Source organism: Monodelphis domestica, chromosome 2 (assembly GCF_027887165.1).
Source record: "Monodelphis domestica isolate mMonDom1 chromosome 2, mMonDom1.pri, whole genome shotgun sequence".
NCBI lineage: Eukaryota > Metazoa > Chordata > Mammalia > Didelphimorphia > Didelphidae > Monodelphis > Monodelphis domestica.
In genome coordinates this window covers 112,954,916-112,977,716 of record NC_077228.1, presented here as the reverse complement: position 1 = coordinate 112,977,716, position 22,801 = coordinate 112,954,916, and the positions used below count along the sequence as shown (strand labels likewise).

Here is a 22,801-nt window from a genome sequence, read left to right as displayed (position 1 = left end):
TTATGTAAGACCTGAGCCCCTTCTTCGTAAAGGAATCATAGCTGGATCGTACATGTACATTAGCTTTCTCGATATCTCTTCCATCTGTGTCCATCCCTAACCCTCCATGCTGTGTCATTCTGTGTCAGCATTATCTCTGGTTTTCCATAAATCTTTCATCGAGGAGCTAGCCAGCATCTTTGAGTCCTTCCTTTGGGGCTCCTAATTGTTCTTGGATACCAGGGCAGCACTCAGACTGTCCTGCTGTTGTTCTTCCACTCTTCCATCACGACTCGCCCCTCTTTGACACATGCCCTCCATGATGCCCTTTATGTTTCCAGGCAGGCAGGTGGTCCAGTGCCTAGAATATTGGACATCGCGTCAGGAAGACCCAGACCTTGCCAGACCCCTTGTTCTGAGCTTGTTCCCCTTGATAGGATCTGGTAGGCTTTGACCTTACTTTCTGTCTTAGAATTGATAGTAAGCACTGTTAAGATTAAAATTTTGGGAAACTGAGGCAGGTAGAAATTAGTTTCTCTCTGCAAAGTGTATTATATTTTTAGAGGTTTATTAAAGGTTGAGGATTAAAGAAAATACAGAATAAGAAAACACGTGTCTAGGCCCAGAGAAGCCTAGACACAACCTCACCTACATTATTAAAAGAGCCGTGTCTGCTTGCAAGCGGAAACAGGAAAGGGCCCGCAAAAGCCTTTCCAATCAGGTTCAATACCCCTTCTCGATCTCGGCTCAGGTGAGAATTCAGTGATATTACAAAGCATTCTGGGGAAGTGGAGCAAGGAATTCTGGGGATTGAAGTCCTGGATTCAAGTCCATTTTTACAGCACTGGTTCCAAGGCAGAAGAGTGGTAAGGGCTAGGCAATGGGAGTGAAGTGACTTGCCCAGGGTCACCCAGCTGGGAAGTGTCTGAGGCCACATTTGAACTCAGGACCTCCTGGCTCTCAACCCACTGAGCCACCTAGCTGCCCCCTGCCCCCTTTCAGCATTCAACAACAGTGATCCTCTTGGCCCATTTCATCCACCAGATTGGAACCCAGATTTCATGAGTTGGATCTGTGATGCTCCTTGTTATATCCCAATGCAAGTATTCAGGCAGAGATTGATGAGGCTGGAAGATGGTGGGCTGGCTGGCGTTTTTCCACTGGATAGAGAGATTGGATGAGGTGGCCTCCAAGGTTCCTTCTCATTTTAAAACTTGTAAGATCTCCCATTTGGTGGATCATTTCAGGCTGTCGGACTGGGGTCTCTTGGTGTGAGCATCAGGGCTGGGAGGGGGAGAGGAAGAGGCAGTGACTGTAGTCAGAAGGAAGTCCCTCTAGGGATGGGGATGGGAGAGGCAGGTCCAAAGGGGGGGACCATTCTGCGGCCTCTCGTGTCTCTGAGCACCCCATCTCCTGCTCTTCCACTCTTTTCTCTCTGTGGTGACTCACAGTGACGGGAAGCACCGTGTGGCAGGAGGCTATTTCTGGGCTCTCAGGCTCCCAGGAAGCACTGCGGCCCCGACTACCTCCAACTGTGCTGTCAGTGCACCTCAGCCTGCCCGTGCTCCCCCACACGCTCTATTCTTAGCACTGACGCTCCGGGAGACAGTCGATCTGGGTGTCTTGGACTTCAGGAGAGCGAGCTGTCAGATTTGGGGAGCTGGCTGCCTGAGCGCTGTCCCTTCCGTTTTCCTCTTCCCACGACCCCCCTTCATTCTCAAAGGCATCAAACTGTAGGAGGAGGCGTTTGTGTTTGGGAGCAGGGAAGGTGCTCTAGCCAGGGGACAGGAAGTGGCGGTGTCCATCTCCATCTGTTGGGCACATCCTGCTATCTCGGAGAGACTCGCTGCAGTATCCAAACGCTCTTGTTAGAGGGTCAGTGGTTAGGAAATCTAAGCCAAGTGTCTCATTTTTACAATGTTGGGAGCAAACTGTTCTCAAAATGATTTTCAGGGCACACGGGAGCTCTGTTCCTTAAAGAGGACACTTTGAACAAGAGGCCTGGACCCACCTCTTAACCAGAGAGGGGGATTTCTTAGACCCTTGGAAATCCTTGGCAAATGACCCTCCAGGGGTTACTATATTCAGTTTCCTGCTCTAGGTAAAAGTAGCCTTCCTCTATGACCTAGATGGGGTCAGGAAGGGACTGGGGAGACAAGAGTGGGAACATAAGATCATGGATTTTGGAGCTGGAAGAGAGACCTTTGAAGTTCTTGATCCCAAATTCTTTATTTTGTACAACTGAGAAAACTGAAGAGATTAATTTCCTTCAGGTCACACTGACAGTAAGAGCCCACATATCTAAGAAGTCTCCTGAAATCTAAGTGGAAATTGTGCCTCTTTAGAGCATTTCATTTGATTTAATTAAAAAATAAGTAAGCCAGAGCAGCTAGGTAGCACAGAGGATAGAGCACCAGGCCTGAAGATGAGAGGTCCAGGGTTCAAATTTGGCCTCAGACACTTCCCAGCTGGGTGACCCTGGGCAAGTCACTTAACCCTAATTGTCTGTCTTACCTCTCTTTTACCTTAGAATTGATACTTGAAAGAGCAGCTAAGTGACTCAGTAGATTGAGAACTAGGCTTAGACATGGAAGGACTTGGGTTCAAATGTGATCTTGGGTAATTCCTAGCTCTGTGACCCTGGGCAAGTCATTTAAGCCTACCATTGCCTAACCCTTACTACTCTTCTGCCTTGGAACCCATACTCAGTATTGATTTTAAGACAGAAGATAAGAGTTTAAAAAAGAAAAGAATCAATATTTATTATCAATTCCAAGACAAAAGGTAAGGGCTTTTAAAAATATCTATGTAAGCCTCTTAGTATGAACAAGGGGCTGAAATAGGAACATGAATACAAAGATGAAAAACAGCACAGCCCCCTCCTATTAAAAGGGGTAGATACAGGGGTACCAAGTTAGATGCCATATTAAGATGTCTAAATGAGAGCATCATGATGTTCATAATGGCCTGATACATTCCAGGAGAGACTTGTCACTTTTAGCCAAGGAAATCAGGGAAGGTAGCATGGAGGAGACGGCCCCAAAGCAGGGTCTTGGAAGAGGGAGAAAACTTCAGAACTGGGGGCAGGGGGAGGGTCCATTCAATTCCTGGGGAGACAGTGCCTGCCAAGATCCTGAGTGGGAGAAGGCAGGACAAGAAGAGAGCTACAGTGAGGGGTCTATCTGATGTGAAAAGAGGATAGAAAGTTAAGTTGGAGTCAGAGTTTGGATAGCTTTGAATGCCACACCAAGAGGTTATTTTATGCAGCATTGTCCTGGTGGAGTAGGTAGAGAGCTGCCCTTGGAATGGGAAAGGCCTGGGTTCTAGCCTCGTGCCAAACTGTCTCTGGGACCCGGGGAATTTCTCAGCTGTTCTCTAGGACTGTACAGTACAGAGCTGGTTGAGAGAGTTCTTCTTTTGGAGCTCCCTTTTCTGATGAAATCACATACCTAGTTTAAAAAATATGTCCTATAGAGCCACAGAGGGATGTTCATTGTGGGGTGTGATGTGTTCAGACCTGTTTTTGTGGGTCCCAGGGGTCAAAAAAAATTCCTCATTGTCGCTTTGTGATATCTAGCCTTTTTCTACTTGTCCAATCTTTTTACATCTTACTCCCTGACAAGTACCAGCCTCCTCGATATTCCATGAACACAACATCTCTTGGCTCTGGAGTTATCTCTAACTAGAACACTCTCCATCCTCCTCTGTGCCCATTGGCTTCCCAGGCTTCCTTTCCATCCCAGTTAAAATCTACTGTCTACTCGAGCCTTCCCCAGCCCATCTTTATTCCAGCATCTTCCCTCTCTTAATTATTTCCTCTTTATCCTGTCTGCTTTGTGTCTGTAGATTGTAAGCTCCTCGAAGGCTGGGGCGGCCCTTTTGTCTTCCCGGCACTTGGTGTAGCACATAGTAGGTGCTTGTTAAGTACTGATTGAAGGGCTAAGCTTGCCTCTCTTCACCTAGGCTGAGGATCCTGGAAAGGCAGAATCTGGTACCAGGATTGCATTAGCAGCTTTTCCAGCTTGCCAGAGCTCTGCTCTATGAGGGCAGCCTTTGATCAGGCTTGTGCACAGATTAGGAGAATCACGCAGGCAATTTTGTGGAGAACAGCTTGGAAAAGGGCAAAAGGAGAAGCAGGAAGGCCAGTGAGGAGGGAATTGTAGGCCAGGAATGAGGGTGTGAGCTGTGAGAATGGAAAGAAGTATTTCTTTGTATTTCTTTCATCCTTTTCTGTCTGTATCTTTGCCCAGGCTGTGATTGCGCACATTTGTGGAGGAGACAGGGTGGATTTGAAAAATAAAGTCTATGAGATAATCCATGAAGAAATGTCAGTCAGTAAACATTTATTAGGCACCTACCACGTGCCAGGCCCTGCACTAAGGGCTGGGAATCCAAAGAAAGGCAAAGGACAAGAGGTTCCTCTCCTTCCTGGCAGGTTGATTTCTGAGTAAACATTAAGGGCTTTTTTTTTGTTTAATGCCTTTGACTTGTCTAAGCGAATGCCACATTGTTTGTTCCAGGCCCTATAATAAGCCTGGTATATAGTAGACTGAATAAATGCCCATTAAATTTAAGAAGAACTATTTGTGCATCTACCTAGGTACCACTGTAATTATATGCATATATAATACAATAATATAGAATATATAACAACATAGAATATATAACAATACAATAATATATAACAATATAACAATGTAATGTATAACCATATATAATAACAATATAACAATGTAATATATAACCATATGTAATAACAATATAGCAACATAATATATAATATACAACACTATAATAATATATAACATTGTATATTATAATACAATACTATATAATAACAATATAGAAACATAATACATAGTACACAAAGCTATAATAATATATAACTATAATAATACATAATATAATAATATATAATATAACAATATACTATATAATAATATAGCAACAGAATATATAATATATAACACTAATAATATATAATATAATACAATAATATATAACAATATACTATGTAATAACAATATAGCAACATAATATATAATATACAACACTAATAATATATAATATAATACAATAATATATAACAATATACTATGTAATAACAATATAGCAACATAATATATAATATACAACACTAATAATATATAATATATTATAATACAATAATATATAACAACATACTATGTAATAACAATATAGCAACATAATATATAATATACAACACTAATGACATATATTATATGACAATATACTATATAACAATATAGCAACATAATATATAATATACAACACTAATAATATATAATATATTATAATACAATAATATATAACAACATACTATGTAATAACAATATAGCAACATAATATATAATATACAACACTAATGACATATATAACAACATACTATGTAATAACAATATAGCAACATAATATATAATATGACATATTATATGACAATATACTATATAACAATATAGCAACATAATATATAATATACAACACTAATAATATATAATATATTATAATACAATAACATATAACAACATACTATGTAATAACAATATAGCAACATAATATATAATATACAACACTAATGACATATATTATATGACAATATACTATATAACAATATAGCAACATAATATATAATATACAACACTAATAATATAACATATCATAATACAATTATATATAACAATATACTACATAATAATAATATAGCAACATAATATATAATATACAACACTAATGACATATATTATATGACAATATACTATATAACAATATAGCAACATAATATATAATATACAACACTAATAATATATCATAATATAATAATATACAACAATATACTACATAATAACAATATAGCAACATAATATATAATATACACTAATGACATTATATGACAATATACTATATAACAATATAGCAACATAATATATAATATATAACAATAGAATAAACATAATACATAACAACAACAATAACATTTAATATAGCATTTACTCTAGCCAGATATTGTGCTAAGCTTTCTACAATTCTCTCATTTCATCCTTACAACTTCTTTGGGAGACAGGTGTTGGATCATCCCCATTTTGCAGATAAGGACCATGAGGTAAACAGAGGCTAAGTGACTTGCCAGGGTCATCCAGCCAGTGTGGATCTGAGCCCAGAGGGAGGCTCAGGTCTCTGGGACCCCCAGCCCAAGCCACCACACCACTTAGCTGCCCCTTATAAGCCCTCATGCCTAGGCTCTCTGGCAGCAGTGCAGGGGAACCCTTCTTGTTGAAGACAGGAAGAAGAGTGGGCACAAGTAGGAGAGCCCTTGGGAAATTACAGACTGGTGATGCAGTGAACAGTTCTATATCCTTAAATTACCAGTGGGTCCCTCTCCAGGATGCCACTGCCACACCTGGCTGGCGTTCCTTCTCTCGCCTGGCTGCGGGTCGTGGGTGTCTGTGCTCGGGGAGGGGGTGGCCCTTCCCTTCTGATCCAGCTGACGTGGCACAGCAATCCCCTGATCCCTCCGGAAATTATTCTGGTTGGGGTGGATGGGACACAGAATTGCTGTCCCCAGGAGTACTAGTGCCTCTGGGCCGGGCAGCCCTGGAAAGAAGCTTCTCCCAGGAGCAGGGCAGCAGGTGCTGGACCCAGAGCCAGCCAGGGTTTTGCTGGAGGCTGAGCAGTAAGCCATCTGGGGTGGGAGCGCACATGGAATGATCCTGATACTTTGGCCTCTGCTGCGTTCCCAGGGAGGGGATGCGATCCAGTTGGAAGCCTTGATTTCTGACACCAGAGAGCCTTCCTTCCTCTCCTCTCTCCTCTTACTAACCTGAGGCAACAGATGGGACTCCTGAGACACTGCCAGCTCGGTACCGTAACCGGGGAAACTTCTGTTCGTGAAGAGGGAGATGGAGGAGAGGTCATTCCGCCAAGGGGTCCTCGTAGGGGGGAGAGAGTCAGATTTAAAGCCACAAAACCCTGCACATGTCCTTGCTTCATTCACCGTGAGATCTCGGAGGCCATTCAGTCCAACTTGGACCAGACCCAGAATCTCCTGGCCAGCCCCTGCAGTAAGGGGCTGGCCAGTCTTTGCAGCAAGTAGACTAGGCACCTGTTATTTCTTTGGGAAGCCCAATGAGGATTTCTTTTTCAGTCTGTTCCTTTCTGCTGCCCTTCAAGACCAGGCCCTCTCTGGATCCTTCTGCCCTAGGTCTTCCCTTCTCCATCCTTCACATCCTCAGTTCCCAGAGCATCCTGTCAAGGACCTTTGCCATCTGTCCTGGTCATCCTTCTCAAGATGTTCATTAGCTTATTAGATTATATGATGTTTCTCTCTCTCTGGGCTTCAGTTTCCCCTCCAGAAACTGAAAAGGGAGTAGATTAGATGTCAAGTATCAGACTCAAAGCTTGTCTCCTCAGCCTGACCAGATTAAAATGTAATTGAAGTCAGGGAGCTGGGTGGCTCAGAGGATTGAAAGCTAGGCCTAAAAATGGGAAGTCCTGGAATCAGATCTAGCCTCAAACACTTCCTAGTTGTGTGACCCTGGGCAAGTCACTTGACCCCCATTGCCTAGCCCTTACTGCTCTTCTGCCTTGGAGCCAATACACAGTATTGATTTTAAGGCAGAAGGTTTGGGTTTTTAAAAAATGTAATTGGGGAATGTTTAACAAAATAAATGTAAAATATATATGTAATTTAGATGATGTTAATTTGTGGTTTTCTAAATCAGTATGATTCCCACAGAGAGCTCTTTGTATTTGAGTTTGATTGGATCATAGGCTCAGATTTAGAGCTTGTCTCCATGAATTTTTCTCCAGTGTAAGCGATATGTGTCTTCTTTTACAACATGACCAACATGGAAATATATAGTGTATGAGAATGCATGTACAACCTATATCATATTACCTGCCGTCTTGGGGATGGGGGAGAGAACATAGATCACAAAATGCTGGAAAATTATTATTAAAAATTATACCTCTATGGAAAAATTTTTTTTAATTAAGAAAATATGTTGGGGGCAGCTGGGTGGCTCAGTGGATTGAGAGCCAGGCCTAGAGACAGGAGGTCCTAGGTTCAAATCTAGCCTCAGACACTTCCTGTCTGTGTGACCCTGGGCAAGTCACTTGACCCCCATTGCCTAGCCCTTACCACTCTTCTGCCTTGGAACCAATACACAGTATTGACTCCAAGACGGAAGGTAAGGGTTTAAAAAAAAAAAAGAAAATATGTTTAGAGTTTGAAGGTTCCTCAAAGTTCACAGAGTCATAAGGTTCTGAATTTGAATCAGACATTTACTAATTATGAAATTTTAACTCTTTGGACCCCAGTTTTGAAGTCCAGCTCTCTATCCACTTGCTTTTCAGTTCAGCTAAAGATGATATAATTCCCTTCAACAAATAGATATTTATCATATTTCTATTAATCAAATGAGATCATTTTAAAGAACATAGTAAACGTTCTATAAATGTTAGCTATTATTAAATACAAAATAGCAGTGTCTCTGTCCTCATAGAGCTCCCTGACTGGGAAGAAACAACATTTACATAGATAAATATAAAATAAAATAATTTGAGGAGCGAGAGTCTATCAGCTGGGGAGATCAGGAAAGGCTAGAAGGTGATAAATACCCTTATTGAGTTTTGACTGGCGCTAGGGGTTCTGTGAAGCAGGTAAGGAGAAAGTGCATTCCAGACATGCAAAGGCATGAAGACAATATGTTGAGTTTGGGGGAACAGCTAGTCTGATCATTTGACTGGAACCTGGAATGTAGGAGCATAGAACAATGTGAAATAAACCCCCCAAAGTAGGCTGCACACGGATTGTGGAAGGCTTTAAATACGAGGCTGAGGAGTTTGTATTTTATCCTTAAAAGCAGTAGGGAACCAGTGAAGACTTGTGATCAGGGAAGTGCCATTTGGTCAGATTTATTCCTTAGGAGAATAATATGACATCTTTTGGAAAGATGAGAGCCTACAACTGAGCGCTCAGTTAGGTAGTGGAATAGTCTAGCTGAGAGGTAATTATGGCATAAACAATGGTTCGTGAATAGAGAAAAGGGAATAATGCAAGAAATATCATTGGGGTGGCTAAATGGTGCAATAGCTAGAGCACCAGGCCTGGATTCAGGGGGACCTGGGTTCAAATGTGGCCTCAGACATTTCCTAGCTGTGTAACTCTCTGCAAGTCACTTAACCCTGTTTGCCTCAGTTTTCTCATCTATCAAATGAGCTGGAGAAGGAAATGACAAACCACTGCAGTATTTTTGCCAAGAAAACCCCAAACGGGGATCAAAAAGTGCTGGACTCACCTGAAAAACGACTGGACTGACCTTTATGCCTCAGGTTCCAAGGTTATGAAGGCAAAAATAGAACAGTCCCGTTCTCAGGGAGCTTGCATCTTCTCCAGGGACAACACGTACACCTTGAAGTAGATATGATTTGTTGTTGTTTTCGAAAGAGACCTGTGAGTTCACTGGTGTAGGGAGCTCCAGGTGGGGAAATTCCTCAAGCATTACAGATCAGCCCCTTCTCTGCAATTTAGAGCCTTGGAGAATTGCCCAAGGCAGTGTCGTCAAACTCAAATAGAAAACTGGGGGCCCTAATCAGTACGTAAGGATCCCTGCTGGCCTCCTCTTGACTTAATTTAAAATATCATTTATGTTTTATTTTATATTTTATTTCCTTAGTTTGTTAACTATTTCCAAGTTAGTTTTCCCTTTAATTCAATGGTGAGCAAACTTCAGAATTAAAGGCTAATCTCAGGAAGTCTTCTTCCCTCTGGAGCCGGGTGTTGGACTCCTCTGGCCTAAGGCCCTGGGAGGTTAAGTGATTTATGGGAGTCACACAGCCAGAAGCAGACCCAGAACACAGGACTTCTGGATGAGGAAGCCAGTTCTATCCATTATGCCGGCCTATCTCTAACGTTACAGAATCTGCGCAGGATAATTTAGCAAGGGAAGGCCGGAGAGCAGGAAAGGCCTCATGGAGGACCTGCTAGTTAATCTGAGCTTCCAAGACCCTGGGGATCCAAGAGGCCAGAGGCGAAGAAAAAATATATTCTAGGCATGGGGAGAACAGCCTGTGCGGAGATAGAGACAGGAGACGGAATGTCCTTTTCTCAGTGACAACAAGGCGTTCGTTTTTCAGTTTGGCTGGACCATAGACTGACTGCCTGAAGGGGCAACCAACGAGTTGTTTGATTGTTTGTTTTTAGGGGAACAGTAGTGAAGAGATAAAGGCCAGAATTCTAGATGGCTTTAACTGATAGTTTGGCTGTGAAAGAAAAAGGAACCCTAGCATCGATGGCTTGAGAGATGATCGTTCCTAGGATAGCAGGGTAGCCTGGACAGATTCATAGGCATCGGGAAGGAGCCAGTAGATAAGAGATTAAAAATGAGAGAAAGACGGCGACGACTGAGGGGGTGAGTTCCCTTAGAAGGCCATTCCAGTTCTGATAGTGAGTCATTGGGTTTAAAAAATAAATGCATCCATTTGTTATTACATATAATTGGTAAAATAAATAAATAAGCAAATGCCTCAGGGCACTAGGTAGCTCAGTGGATAGAGCACCAGACCTGGAATTGGGATAACTTGGGTCCAAATCTGGTCTCAGACACTTCCTAGCTGGGTGACCCTGGACAAGTAACTTATATAACCCCAATTGCATAGTCTTTGCCACTGTTCTATCTTAGAATTTACTAAGTAAGGGTTTAAATAAATAAATGACTCCCACCACATGTACTCCTCTCATTTATTCTATGTAGAGATCTTTGCTATTATCTTTTAGTTTATGTTGTTGCTGTTCAGTTGTTTTTCAGTCCTTCCAACTCTCAGTGACCCCATTTGGGGTTTTCTTGGCAGACCCTAAAGTAGTTTCCTTTTTTCTTCTCCAGCTTATTTTCCAGATGAGGAAACTGAGGCAAACAGGTTTGAGAGACTTGCCCAGGGCCCCAGAGCTAGTAAGTGTCTAAGCCCAGATTTGAACTCAGGAAAGAGGAGTCTTCTCTCTATCCACTGCACCACCTAGCAGTTCCATTATTTATGTATTATTTTTAAATTAACCACTTCCTCTTTCTCTGTAGCTGTTTCCCAGTCTATACTCCTCATGTTCCATGGATGCCTGGGTTCCTTCTGCTTTGCCCTGAAAGACAACCCTACCAATAGTGCCAACTTCCCCCGTCTAAGCTCAGTGTGTGCCCTCCCTCTGCTCCCCATTAAAGAGGCCTGGGTACGTTCTGGGCCATACAGCCCACTGGCCTCAGCTGTCTGGTCTCTGTCGCAGTCAGAGTCTTTCTTTGCCAGGCACTCTCTGCCAGCACAGGCTGTCCTCAGCTCTCTTCCCTCCATTCTTCACAGGGCTCCAGGGCCACAGCTTGTCCTTGGAACCCATGTTCTCCCAGAAATCCTCTTTATCCTGGTGTTTGGAGGAGGAGAAATGTCTCTTCATCCTCAACCAGCTGTGAGAGAAGAAAGAACCAGAGTGTGAATGGCTCAGGAGATGGTAGAGTCAAGTAGAGGTTTTCTCAGGATAGTGACATGACCTGGGCAGATTCAGAGGCATCTGGGAGGGAGCCAGCAGCAAGGAGAGATTTAAACTGGGAGAAAGATGTTCAAAAAATCAACAAAAACTGAGACTACCAAGGGGATATCAGTGACTACCAATCTCAGTGCCTATTTTCCCATCAACATAAATTTTTAATGAAAAAAAATCTACTCGTGTATTAAGTGTATCTTTGTTGAAGGTACAAAAAGGAAATAGGCAGGCTTCTGCAAACAATATTCTTTAGTAGACCACATCTTTGCAATTATATAGTTGATTGAAAGATGGAAGAATACAAGATCCCTCTGTGTTTATTGTTTGAGGACAATAAAAAAGCCTTTGATTAACTAGAGGAAAATGGCATCTAAAAGGGTTATCTTCCAACAAGTGCGTTTGTCAGTGTTATACTAGACTCTTTAGAAGATAGAACAACAAAGGTGATTTTGTTCCATTTTTTGATTTTTAATATTAATCAGGACGTGAAACCTAGAAATATGTATTTCCCAAAAGTGTTCACCACTGCCATGTGTAAGATGTCTAGCACTGACTTCAAATCGAAAAGGGATTCCCTATAGATGATGAGATCTTCCAGATGAATATGGCTGCATCAAAACTATGAAAATGATATAGCCTCCCAAATGTACCTAAGATCACTAAAGAATTTGGCCTACAGTACCCCTTTTCCTAGCTCCCACTTTTCTACGTGGGTTGCATCCTCCATTAAAATGTAAGATCCTTGAAAGGAAGAACAGTATAGACATTTCACTTTGGTATTTGTATTCCTCTTTCTTTTATCCCCCCTAAAACTCAACACATAGTAGGTATTTAGTAAATGATTTTTCATGAAAAAAAAAGTGTGTCCACATAGGAAAAAAAAGCGAATGAAATAGTGCCATTTGTCCCAAACTGTCAGTTCTCAGAGTGTAGTCCATGGACCCTGAGGTTAACCAAGACACTTTCAGGGTTCCCAGGAGGCCAAAACTATTTTCATAATAATACTAAAATGATTTAATTTTTAATATAGTAAATAACATCAAATAAACATCAAATAACAAAATAAATATGAACTACATAAAACAAAAACACAGTAATTTTTAAGAGTATGAAGGGTCCTGAGATCAAAAAAGCTTGAAAACCACTCTTCCAGATTATAATCAGATGTACAACTCAGAGAACTATCCCATCAGGACACATATCTTAGGACACATACTACTGATAGACTATGAGCTGGGCCCAGACTTGAACAGGAAGAGGACAATAGGCTGAATTACCATTGCGAAATTGCATAGTTCTTTTAATGACCCCAAATTTCTCCCTGAAACAAAAGCCCATTTTTGTATTTATTTTCAATTAAGGAGCACTTATTCCACACTCCATTTTTAGAAAAGAGAAAAAGACAAACAAAACCCTTGTAAAAGATAGGCATAGTAAAGCAAAATAAATTCCCACGTAAGCCATATTAAAAAATATGTCTTTCTGCAGCATCATATGTAGTCCCTCAGAATCTGGGTGGTCATTGCATTGATCAGAGCTCTTAAATCTTTCACAATTGTTTGTCTTTTTTCATTTTTTCATTTTTATTTAATTCATCACTTTAGAATATTTTTCCATGGTTACATGATTCATGTTCTTTCTCTTCCCCCTCCCAGAGCTGATGAGCAATTCCACTGATTTTTAGATGTATCATTGTTCAAAACCTATTTTCATATTATTAATATTTGCAATAGTGATCATTTAAATCATATGCCCATTGAGCCATGTGATCAATCATATGTCTTTCTTCTGTGTTTCTACTCCTACAGTTCTTCCTCTGGATGGGAATAGCGTTCTTTCTCATAGATCCCTCAGGATGGTGATGGATCATTGCATTGCTGCTAGTAGAGAAGTCCATTACATTAGATGGTGCCACAGTGTATCTGTCTCTGTGTATAAGGTTCTCTGGTTCTTCTCCTTTCACTCTTCATCAATTCCCAGAGGTCCTTCCAGTTCACATGGAATTCCTCCAGTTCATTATTCTTTACACAATTGTTTGTTTTCACAGTGTTATTATTGATGTTGTATTTCTCCTGGTTCTGGTCACTTAACTCTGCATCAGTTTATTACCAGTCTTACCAGCCTCCTCCAAAAACCCATCTTTTTCAAAACTACTAATCATATGTGGATCAAGTCATGGAACATTACAGTCTCCAGAAGACTGGAGTTGAGGATCCCCCAAAGGGCAAAGGAGAAGGAATGTATGGTGGAAGTGAGCAGACTGCAGCTCATTCCAACCAAAGAATTTGAAGATGTATAAAATTGTCATTAATGTATGACTGGAAATAAGAAAGTCTTGGTCCCTTAGAAATAGAGAAAGCATAACCTGTAGATAAGATGGCATCCAGCACATTGGGTGACACCTCATCTTTTCCTTGGTCAATATCCAGCATAGTGAGCAGGAATCTTCCACATGCTGGTCCCACTTTACCTCCCTATTTTACTTACCATTTCCCCCAACATGAGCCCTCTACTCCATTGAGATTGTCAACTACATATATCTTGCCCATTTTTACCTCCAAGCCTCCTTGCTCACGTTGCCTCACCTGGGATTCAGTTCCCTGCCCAGCCTCATGCTTAATCATGCCCTTTTCCATTCACCCAATCCCAGTTCAATCCTGTTTCCTCCATGAAGTTTTTTATACTATTCCAACCCACACCACACCCTAAGCACTTTATTGTATTCTTGTCATTTAATTAATTACAAGCATTCCTTAAGTTTCAAATACCTAACTGAACATTCCATTCTTACATACGGCAAGTAGTTCACTGCTTTTTCCTCCTCTCCACTCCTTATCCCAACTTCCCTAAACAATAACCAGACTTTTTTGGATTAATGGCCAGCTTGGAGACTTCCCTTACCCAGCCTTCCTGACCCAGCTTGTCCCTTCTCCATTCTTAGTTCTCTAGAAAATTATGCATATGCTGTATCACTATTGGCATATTATCTCCTCCATTAGAGTGGGAGCTCTTCAGGAGCTGGTACTTTTACTTTTTGTTGTATACCTAGTGGTTAGCACAGGTCACACGGTAGGCAATTAATAAATATTTATTGTCTATCTCCTTCATCTTTCATCACACAGATCAATTAATGTTCCCTTGGGCTACCTCTGACTCCCATAACATCCTAAATCCCCTTTACCTGTCCCTTACCTACCAATTTTTAACCACAGCAAAGTCTTTTCCCTTTTTCCTGTCAGTCTGGGTCAAATGCCCTGTTACAAATCCTTTGACGTCTTAAGGGGATGAATCAGAGAATCTCAAGAACACTTAGGCCCAGTAAAAGCTCAGAGTCAGTAAACAGGCATTAATTAAGTGCTTACCAGGCACTTTGCCAACCTCTGGTGAAAGGCAAAAACAGTCCCTGTCCTCAAGGAGCTCACATTTTAGTGGGGGGAGAAAATATGTAAATATTTAAATATAAATGAGATATATAGTCCAGTAGATGGAAGGTCGTCTCAAAAGGGGAAAGCCTCCCATGGGAGGTAGGATTTAGCCTGAGTCTTGAAGAAAGCCAGTGGAGGTGCTGAGGGAAAGCATCTGAGATATGGGAGACAGCCAGGATATCAACCTTGGGATGGAGATGGAGCGTCATGTTCAAGGACAAGTGAGTAGACCAATGTGTCTTATGGTAGAATCCTTGGGTGGGGTCTAAAGTGTAAGAAGACTGACTGGACAGATTGGAAGGTCCCACGTTATGAAGAACTTTATATTTGATCCTGAATGTAATAGGGAGCCACTTGGATTCTGTGAGGAGTGACATATGCAGACCTACATTTTAGGAAATTCACTGCTAGCTGAGAGGCAAATGGAAGGAACTGGGGATAGTCTTGAGACAGGAGGTCCAACTAGAAATCTCTTGCTATAGTCTAGGCAAGTAATGAGGACCTGAGTAAGAGCTGTGGATGTATGAATGGAGAGAATGAGTTAGATGTGGGAAATGTTAGGGAGGTAGAAACAGCAAGACTTGGCAACAGATTAGTTATGTGGTGTGGGTGAGAGTAAAGAGTTGAGGATGACACAGATTTTGAGCTTGAGTGACTGAGAGGATGGTGGTCCTCTGGACAGTAATAGGGTAGTCTTCCTGAGAACATAATACTCTATCCCAATCTCTGAGGATTCCTGTACCGAGGAGTCCATTGCTTTAGCAAAGCCAAGATGCCCAATTCCCATCCTCATCCTTTTTAGTATCTTTTATTTTTTATTTTATTTTTCATCATCTATACTTCTTCCTGTGTTCTTCCTCCTCCAGAGAGCTATGCATTATAATCAAATAATGAGAAGGAAAGAGAGAGAGAGAGAAAGAGAGAGAGAGAGAGAGCACAAAAGCAATTAGTAGACATTTTATTTTAAATATGGCTTGAAATTCAGTGATCCACACCCAGGGATCCCCATCTCTGCAAAGGAACAGAGCAGAATGTGGAGGAGGGAGGTTATCTTCTTTCTTATAACTTTTCTTTGGGGCCAGATTTGGTCCTTGTGTTTTTGTTGTTGTTGTTTGTTTGGATATTCAGTTCCCATTTTTTGTCGTCATTTTCATTTTCATTATTTTATTTTTTAAATTTACTTGGAGTATTTTTCCATGGTTACATGATTCATGATTTTTCCCTTCCTTCTTCCCTCCACCCTCCCAGAGCTGATAAGCAGTTCCACTGGTTTATACATGTATCATTGTTTAAAACCTATTTCCATGGTATTCATATTTGCAATAGACATTTACGTTATTTTAATCATTTCATATATCATTTACCTGGCTCTGATTATTTTTATTTTACATCAGTTCATGTAAGTCTTTCCACCCTTCTCTGTTGTTTCTTAACAACACAGTAATATTCCATTGCATTTGCATACCACAATTTGTTTAGTCATTCCCCAATCAATGGGCATCTGCTTTGTTTCTCATTCTCTGATATCACAAAAAGTGCTGCCATAAATATTTTGGTGTACATGGAGGTTTTTGTGTGTATATGTGTTTTGTTTTGTTTTTGTCATTGATATCCATGAGGTATTTGCCTAGCAATGGGATTTCTGAGTCAAAAGATTTGGTCTCTTTAGTCCATTTTATTAGCATAATCCTAGCTTGCTTTGTAGTTTGGTTACAGCAATTCACAGTTCCACCAATAATGCATTTGTGTGCCTTTCTTTCACATCTCTCCCCAGCATTGACTATTCTTGTCATCTGTAATCTTTGCCTAAGCCTATATCAAGGAAAAGTGTTAGATTTTGAAGTGAAATTAGATATAACCGAAATCAGTATCATTGACCACTAAAGTCCTTTGAAGTGCTTAGAAGTCTTCAGAAATTATATTCAAAAGACTTACTCTATTGTATACTGGTCATTCTCTTTTTTAAAAAAATCACAGTAGCATATGCAAAATATTCTGCAGACCTTAAAGTGCTATATAAATGTTCGCAATTTTTGTTGTATGATTTCTAAGCATGTCCCTCTCCCCAGTGACTCTTCTCATGTGAAAAAGTAAAAATTGAGCAAAACTAAAATAGCAACCTCATTTGACAATGTATGCAGTATTCCATACCAGTAGTCTCTCAATCTTAAATGCAAGGTGGGAGGTGATGCTTTTTTCATGTCTTATCTAGGACTCTGATTGATCTTTATATTTGCACAGTGTTTGGTATTATTTCATTGGAATCTTGAGTTAACATTATTATGGACATTTTAAATTTTATTTTCCTAGTGCTACTTACTTCAACACAAGTCTTATCATTTTTTAAAATTTCTTATATGTCAATATTTCATTGTTCAGCCATTCTCAAATTCATGGGCACTCATTTTATTTCTGGTTTTAGCCTGGGTTTTTTACTGTCACAGAAAGATCAGTTGTTAATATTTTAACATACAAAGGAATTTTCCTTGATCCCCTTGAGTTATATGTAAAATTGTGGGAAGGAACTCCTGGGCCAAAGGGCATGAATAGTTTAGCCACTTTTCAAACATAATTCCAAATTGGTATTCCAGAATGATTGGACCAGACCATAGCTCCACAGTGTTTTAATTAAGAAAAACAAGCTTCCCAATAGTCCCAACAATATCGACGGTTTCCATCGTTGGTCAGCTTTGCCAATTTTTCTGAGTATGTCATGAAAACTCAGTGTTAAAAGTTTTAACATGGTTTTCTCTTGTTGTTCAAAGCATTTTTTCATGTAGTCATTAATATTTTGAGAACTTTTTGCTCATATCCTTTGCTTATCTGTTGGTGAATAATATTCATTTTCTAACCTATTTGATAGATGAATTTTTAGTGGTTCAATTTTTTTTCTCCTTTACTTAATGACAAGCTTTCAATGAACTTTTTTCTCCACTGTTTGGCCAGTTGACATGTACCCTTGCTTCAGCCAAGCTACAGGTTAAATGTGCTTTGGGGACTAGCCAGGGACCTAGCCTTCATTTGTAACATTGTTTCTTTGGGAAAATATGTCCTAAATTCCAAATAACTGCCTCAGAATAGAACTTTTGGACTATTCATTCGTAAATTGGAAAATGCTTACATTTTATAGGGCTTTTATGATGGAGCCACGCACATGAATTAAAGCATAAATATATCAAAATATCAACATCATCTCATCTTTGCAGCTAGAATATGTTCTTTGTGGGATAGGCATAGGCCATATCAGATACTTTCCCTGTATCTTCTGCAAATACTAGGCTTGTATTAGGCAATAATAACAATAACAATAATAATAAATCATATTTTTTTGTTGTTCTTGTGACTCAGTGGATCATACATAGCATGCCAATACTGTCCATGGGGTTTTCTCGGCAAAGTTCCTGAAGAGGTTTGCCATTTCCTTTCCCAGCTCATTTTACAGACGAGGAAGTTGAGGCAAACAGGGTTCAGAGATTTTCCTAGTGTCACACAGCTTTTAAGTGCCTAATGTGGGGTTTGAACTCAGATCTTCCTGACTCCAGGTCCAGAACTCTATCCACGGGGCTACCTAGCTTCCATAATAAATAATAGCTAGCATTTATATATAGCGCTTTAGGTTTTGCAAAGAGTGCTTAATATAGATTACCTTACTTGATCTCTTTCCCAAGGTGTTCAGAAATGATTGATGATTGTAGTAATGAGATATAATGGTTTAGTGGAGGGAGTGAGGAGTCAGGAAGCCCTGGGCTGGAACCCCATTTCAGACTCCTGGCTGACTGTGTGACTCTGGAGAAGCCATTTTTAACATCTCTGAATCTCCGTTTCTCCATCTGTAAAATAAATTGAATGATCACTCGGATTCCTTCCATCTCTAAATCTGTGAGCCTGCGATCCAAGGCTGTTCATCGAATGAGTTTATTTCATGCTTATGGCCTCCCTCCTTCCCACAGAGGATCACCACCAGTGATTTTTAACCTGGCCCTCCAAAGGATTGATTTCAGAAAAGGCCCATAAACTTGCATAGGAAAAAAAAATTTTTTTTACTTTCACTAACTTCTTTCATTATATTTTTAAACTCTTTCCTTCTGCCTAGAATTATCCACTGAACCACCTAGCTACCCCCTTTCACTAACTTCTTTCATTATGTTTTTAAACTCTTCCCTTCTGCCTAGAATTATCCACTGAACCACCTAGCTACCCCCTTTCACTAACTTCTTTCATTATGTTTTTAAACTCTTCCCTTCTGCCTAGAATTATCCACTGAACCACCTAGCTACCCCCTTTCACTAACTTCCTTCGTTATGTTTTGAAACTCTTCCCTTCTGTCTTAGAATTATCCTAGCTGCCCCCTTTCTTTCACTGACTTCTAACTGAATCGAGCATTTCCTTAAGTTGCTAGAAATCCTACTTCGCAAAGGTATGCACAGACTTCCAGACCCCACAGTAGTGGGTACCTCCCCGCTCCTTTGGCCACACTGGCTTGCCAGCCACCATTACTTAGCATTTTGTCCATATTCTCCACCATCGCCTTAGCTTTGGGGAAACAACCTCAGCCCCCCATTTAAAGATTCTCGAACAAGAAGGCATTGAAGTGGTGACAACTTTTGTTTTCCAAACCCAATGGCTGCCGTAGCTGGAGTTACAATTACATGGAGGAGCCTGCAATCCAAACCCAGGGTGGGGGTGGGTAAAAGTTCAGCTAATACCCTTAAAAATATCCCTTGTCTTTGGCACTTCCAAGTTTTGACCCAGATCAGTCAGAGGCCATTGAGTGCTTGCAATGTCTGAAAAGTTTGTTTAGTTCCCCGGGCCTCTCGATGCGGAGAAGCCGAGAGGAGCCAGTGACCTCATCAACTTGAGCTCCAGCCCAGCCTTTTCAAGTTAGCTTGACCCCGGGCTTACCAGCCCTCCTAGGACGAATGCAAGGAGCCAAGGACCTTCCCTTTCACACTGTGGTTATCACTACCCCCCCTGAAATCAAACAGTGTACACAGCACCCTGTAAAACTGCTTCCTTGTGGGCTTGAGTGTGCTTGCTAAGTAAACATCCTCCCCGTGTTTTTGGAACGAAATTCATTTCTGTTTCCTGGTCATCCCATTCGTTGCCCCCCCCCCCCAACTCAATGTCAGCTCTAAGCAACAAAATGAGATTAATGGAGGAGAAACCCAAATTTGGGAAATAATACATGACACAAATATTCTTATCTTACCAAATGTTGCCAGAGAAAGACAGGAAAGGGCATGGGAAAAGCACCGTACGTGTTTGTATCTATTTTTGATGGGAATCTGTGGTTTCATTGGTATAAGTAACTTCCAGCATGGAAACTTCCTTCCTCCCCCAATCAACCCGTATTTATTAAGCCTAGGCACTCGGGATGGAAAGACAGAAATGAAACCATCCGGAGCCAAGAGGCAAGTCTTTCAAGGCTGAAGAGCCTTAAAGAGTAGTCTGGGAGTACTGGGAAGTTAAGTGATTTGCCTGGAGTGACACTGAGAGCCTCAGTTTCCTCATCTATAAAACGATGTCTCTCAAAGGCCCCCTTCCAGGTTTTTTTTTTTTAAATGTTTGTGAAGAATTTATTTTTCTTTTTTTCTTTTCTTTTTTTTCTTTTTGATTTGAAAAATGTTATCCAGTTTAAAATATAAGGTAGAATAGGTCTTTCTGATGCTAGCATCAGCCCTCTGCCTGCTCTACCTCAGTGTATATTTAGATAAGAAAAAAAAAAGAAGAAACCAAATCTTTCAATATTATTATTACAATGCCCTGAAAGTTATAGCATCAGCCCTCTGGCTACTCTAACTCTGTACCTATTTTAGATGTAAAAAGAAAAAAAAATCTCTTTCAATACTATTATTACAACACCCCCAAGGTAACAGCGCATGTGCTGTAGTCTTGGGGACCGGAGTCAATGACCGTAGCCATTTTTCTTTTTGCCTATTCATAAATGTCTCACACGGTACTTTTGGGCATCCTGAAATGTGCCTAAGTCTGTGTGCCTGTGTCTACCTTGGCCTCCTCCATCCTTGTCTCTTGTGACTTATTTGCCTTTTCTCTCTTGGTCTTTTCTGTTCCTTCCTCCCACCTATGACATCCCCATCACTATGGCAATAAGGCCTCCCCGTCCCTGAGGTTGGGGAGGGGGATGATGGCTATAGTTTGATACTTGGCCCTTTCTCTCCCTAGGACAAGCTCCCCCCCCCCCAATCCCTCTTCTGGTTTTCCCTCCTAAAACAGGAGGCTCCCTGGCAGAGCTGAAAGTCTTTTGTTTATTTGATCCTAGGCTCTTGGATAAATCAGGAATGTCCTGATGTGAACTCAGGCATGTTTTTCTTCCATGGAGGAGGAAGCCGGAGCATATGGGATTTAAATGGGCAGGCGACCACTCAGGGGGGAACCAGTTTTGCTGCCATCAAGGCCTTACTCATTTTGGTAGTCAGACCAGTAGGTGACTCCTTTATTGGCCACCTCTACCCTGGAGCCCAGAAGGTGCTAATTTGGAGCATTTCCCCCCCACTGAGGACCTGGCACAGAGTACCTGGGCTTCTCCGGGAGCCCTGTGGGGCTGAGATTAGTTTCCATGTGGTCCTTGTTTCTGCTAGAGTGAGATTCCCCGTGCTCCTCAAAACCGAGCGCCCCCCTCCCCAACGGAATGGTTTGAGGATGATTGCTTAGGCCGGAGGGGTTGCCAGGAGAAGATTCTGACTGGAGTCGGGCATGAGGTGCACCGGGGGCAACAGCTGGTCTTTCTATTCCTTTGGCTCAAAAATAGCGACAGTTTAGGAAACCGTCCCTAGGAACAGCATGGCTCCCTGTTCCCCCCTGCAAACCCTACTCTACACACATCCCCCCATTTCACACAGGGTCCCCAAAGCTATTTTTCAGTCGTGAGTTAAGCAGGGTGCCCAGGTGGGGTTGTCTGTTGGTCCACAGAAGATTCTCGTGACTTCCAGTTAGCACTTGGCCTTTGGGGCAAGAAAAAAGCCCATCTAGAAGGGGTTCCTTTCATGCATCTTAAATGGTGGTCAGGAGGATAGAAAAAAGTACCCCGAGACCGTGCCGTCATCCCTTTGGGCCGGCGGGGGTTAATGTGTTTGATGAAGCCCGTTCATCAAGGGGATGCTATTTTTTATTGGGATGGGGTGGGGGAAATGCCAGAGGGAAGTCCTGGAGCGAGGCACTCGGTTTCTGCTCATTTTTCTTCGCTGCTTGCTCATAGAGAGAACCCAACAGAAGCCTGCTTCTAACTTGAACCTGCTTGTTCTTATGCTTTGCTGCCCCTCAGGCCTTCTGAAGAACTTTTCTCGGGAACATATGACTCAGCAGTTGAATTCCCTGAGGGACGGAGGCCCCTGAAGTCCTCCCAGCTATGGTTGGAGTCCACACCTCTGGAACTTGGCACCTGATCCTGGAAGGGCAGAAGGGTGAGTCCGCCTCATTTTGGATTCCTCAGGCCACGGTTCAACCTGGCTGCCTGGATCTCTGGCAGAAGCCCCCACAGGAGGAGGGGTGATCTCAGACATCAGATAATCAGGTGGGGTTCTCGGTTTTCATGATGCCAGGCCCAACCCTGAGAAATCCGGAGTGGGGTGAAGGGTGGAGGGGAGAGGAAGCTAGGCTAGGGGAGAAGCCAGCCCTCGATGTCCCCCCTGACCCCTCCGTGGCACAAATGGTTAATGCGATGGTGGTCATAGGGTGGTGACTCCTTGGGTTTTAGGGACTCCCGAAGATGAGATGATACGACATTTGGCCGAGCTGTGGAGACTATCATTCAGAATGAAGCAAGGGAGAGGCCTCAGGGGAAGGAGTGAGCCTGCTGAGACGAGGGTCTCCAAACCCTGAAGCATCCAAGGTGGGG

General features: G+C 41.7%; 1 long non-coding RNA gene across 4 annotated transcripts in view; it reads left to right on the top strand.

Annotated features, from left to right (window-relative positions):
* The window catches only part of LOC103096207 (uncharacterized), a 52,053-nt gene that overhangs the window by 10,430 nt on the left and 18,822 nt on the right, over positions 1-22,801 (top strand). For 3 of the 4 annotated variants that reach the window (XR_008916191.1, XR_008916188.1, XR_008916192.1), the window contains exons 2-3: positions 22,229-22,367; positions 22,661-22,795. This is a non-coding gene — a long non-coding RNA (uncharacterized LOC103096207). The remainder of the gene's footprint in view (positions 1-22,228; positions 22,368-22,660; positions 22,796-22,801) is intronic. The other variant, XR_008916190.1, reaches the window with a different exon arrangement.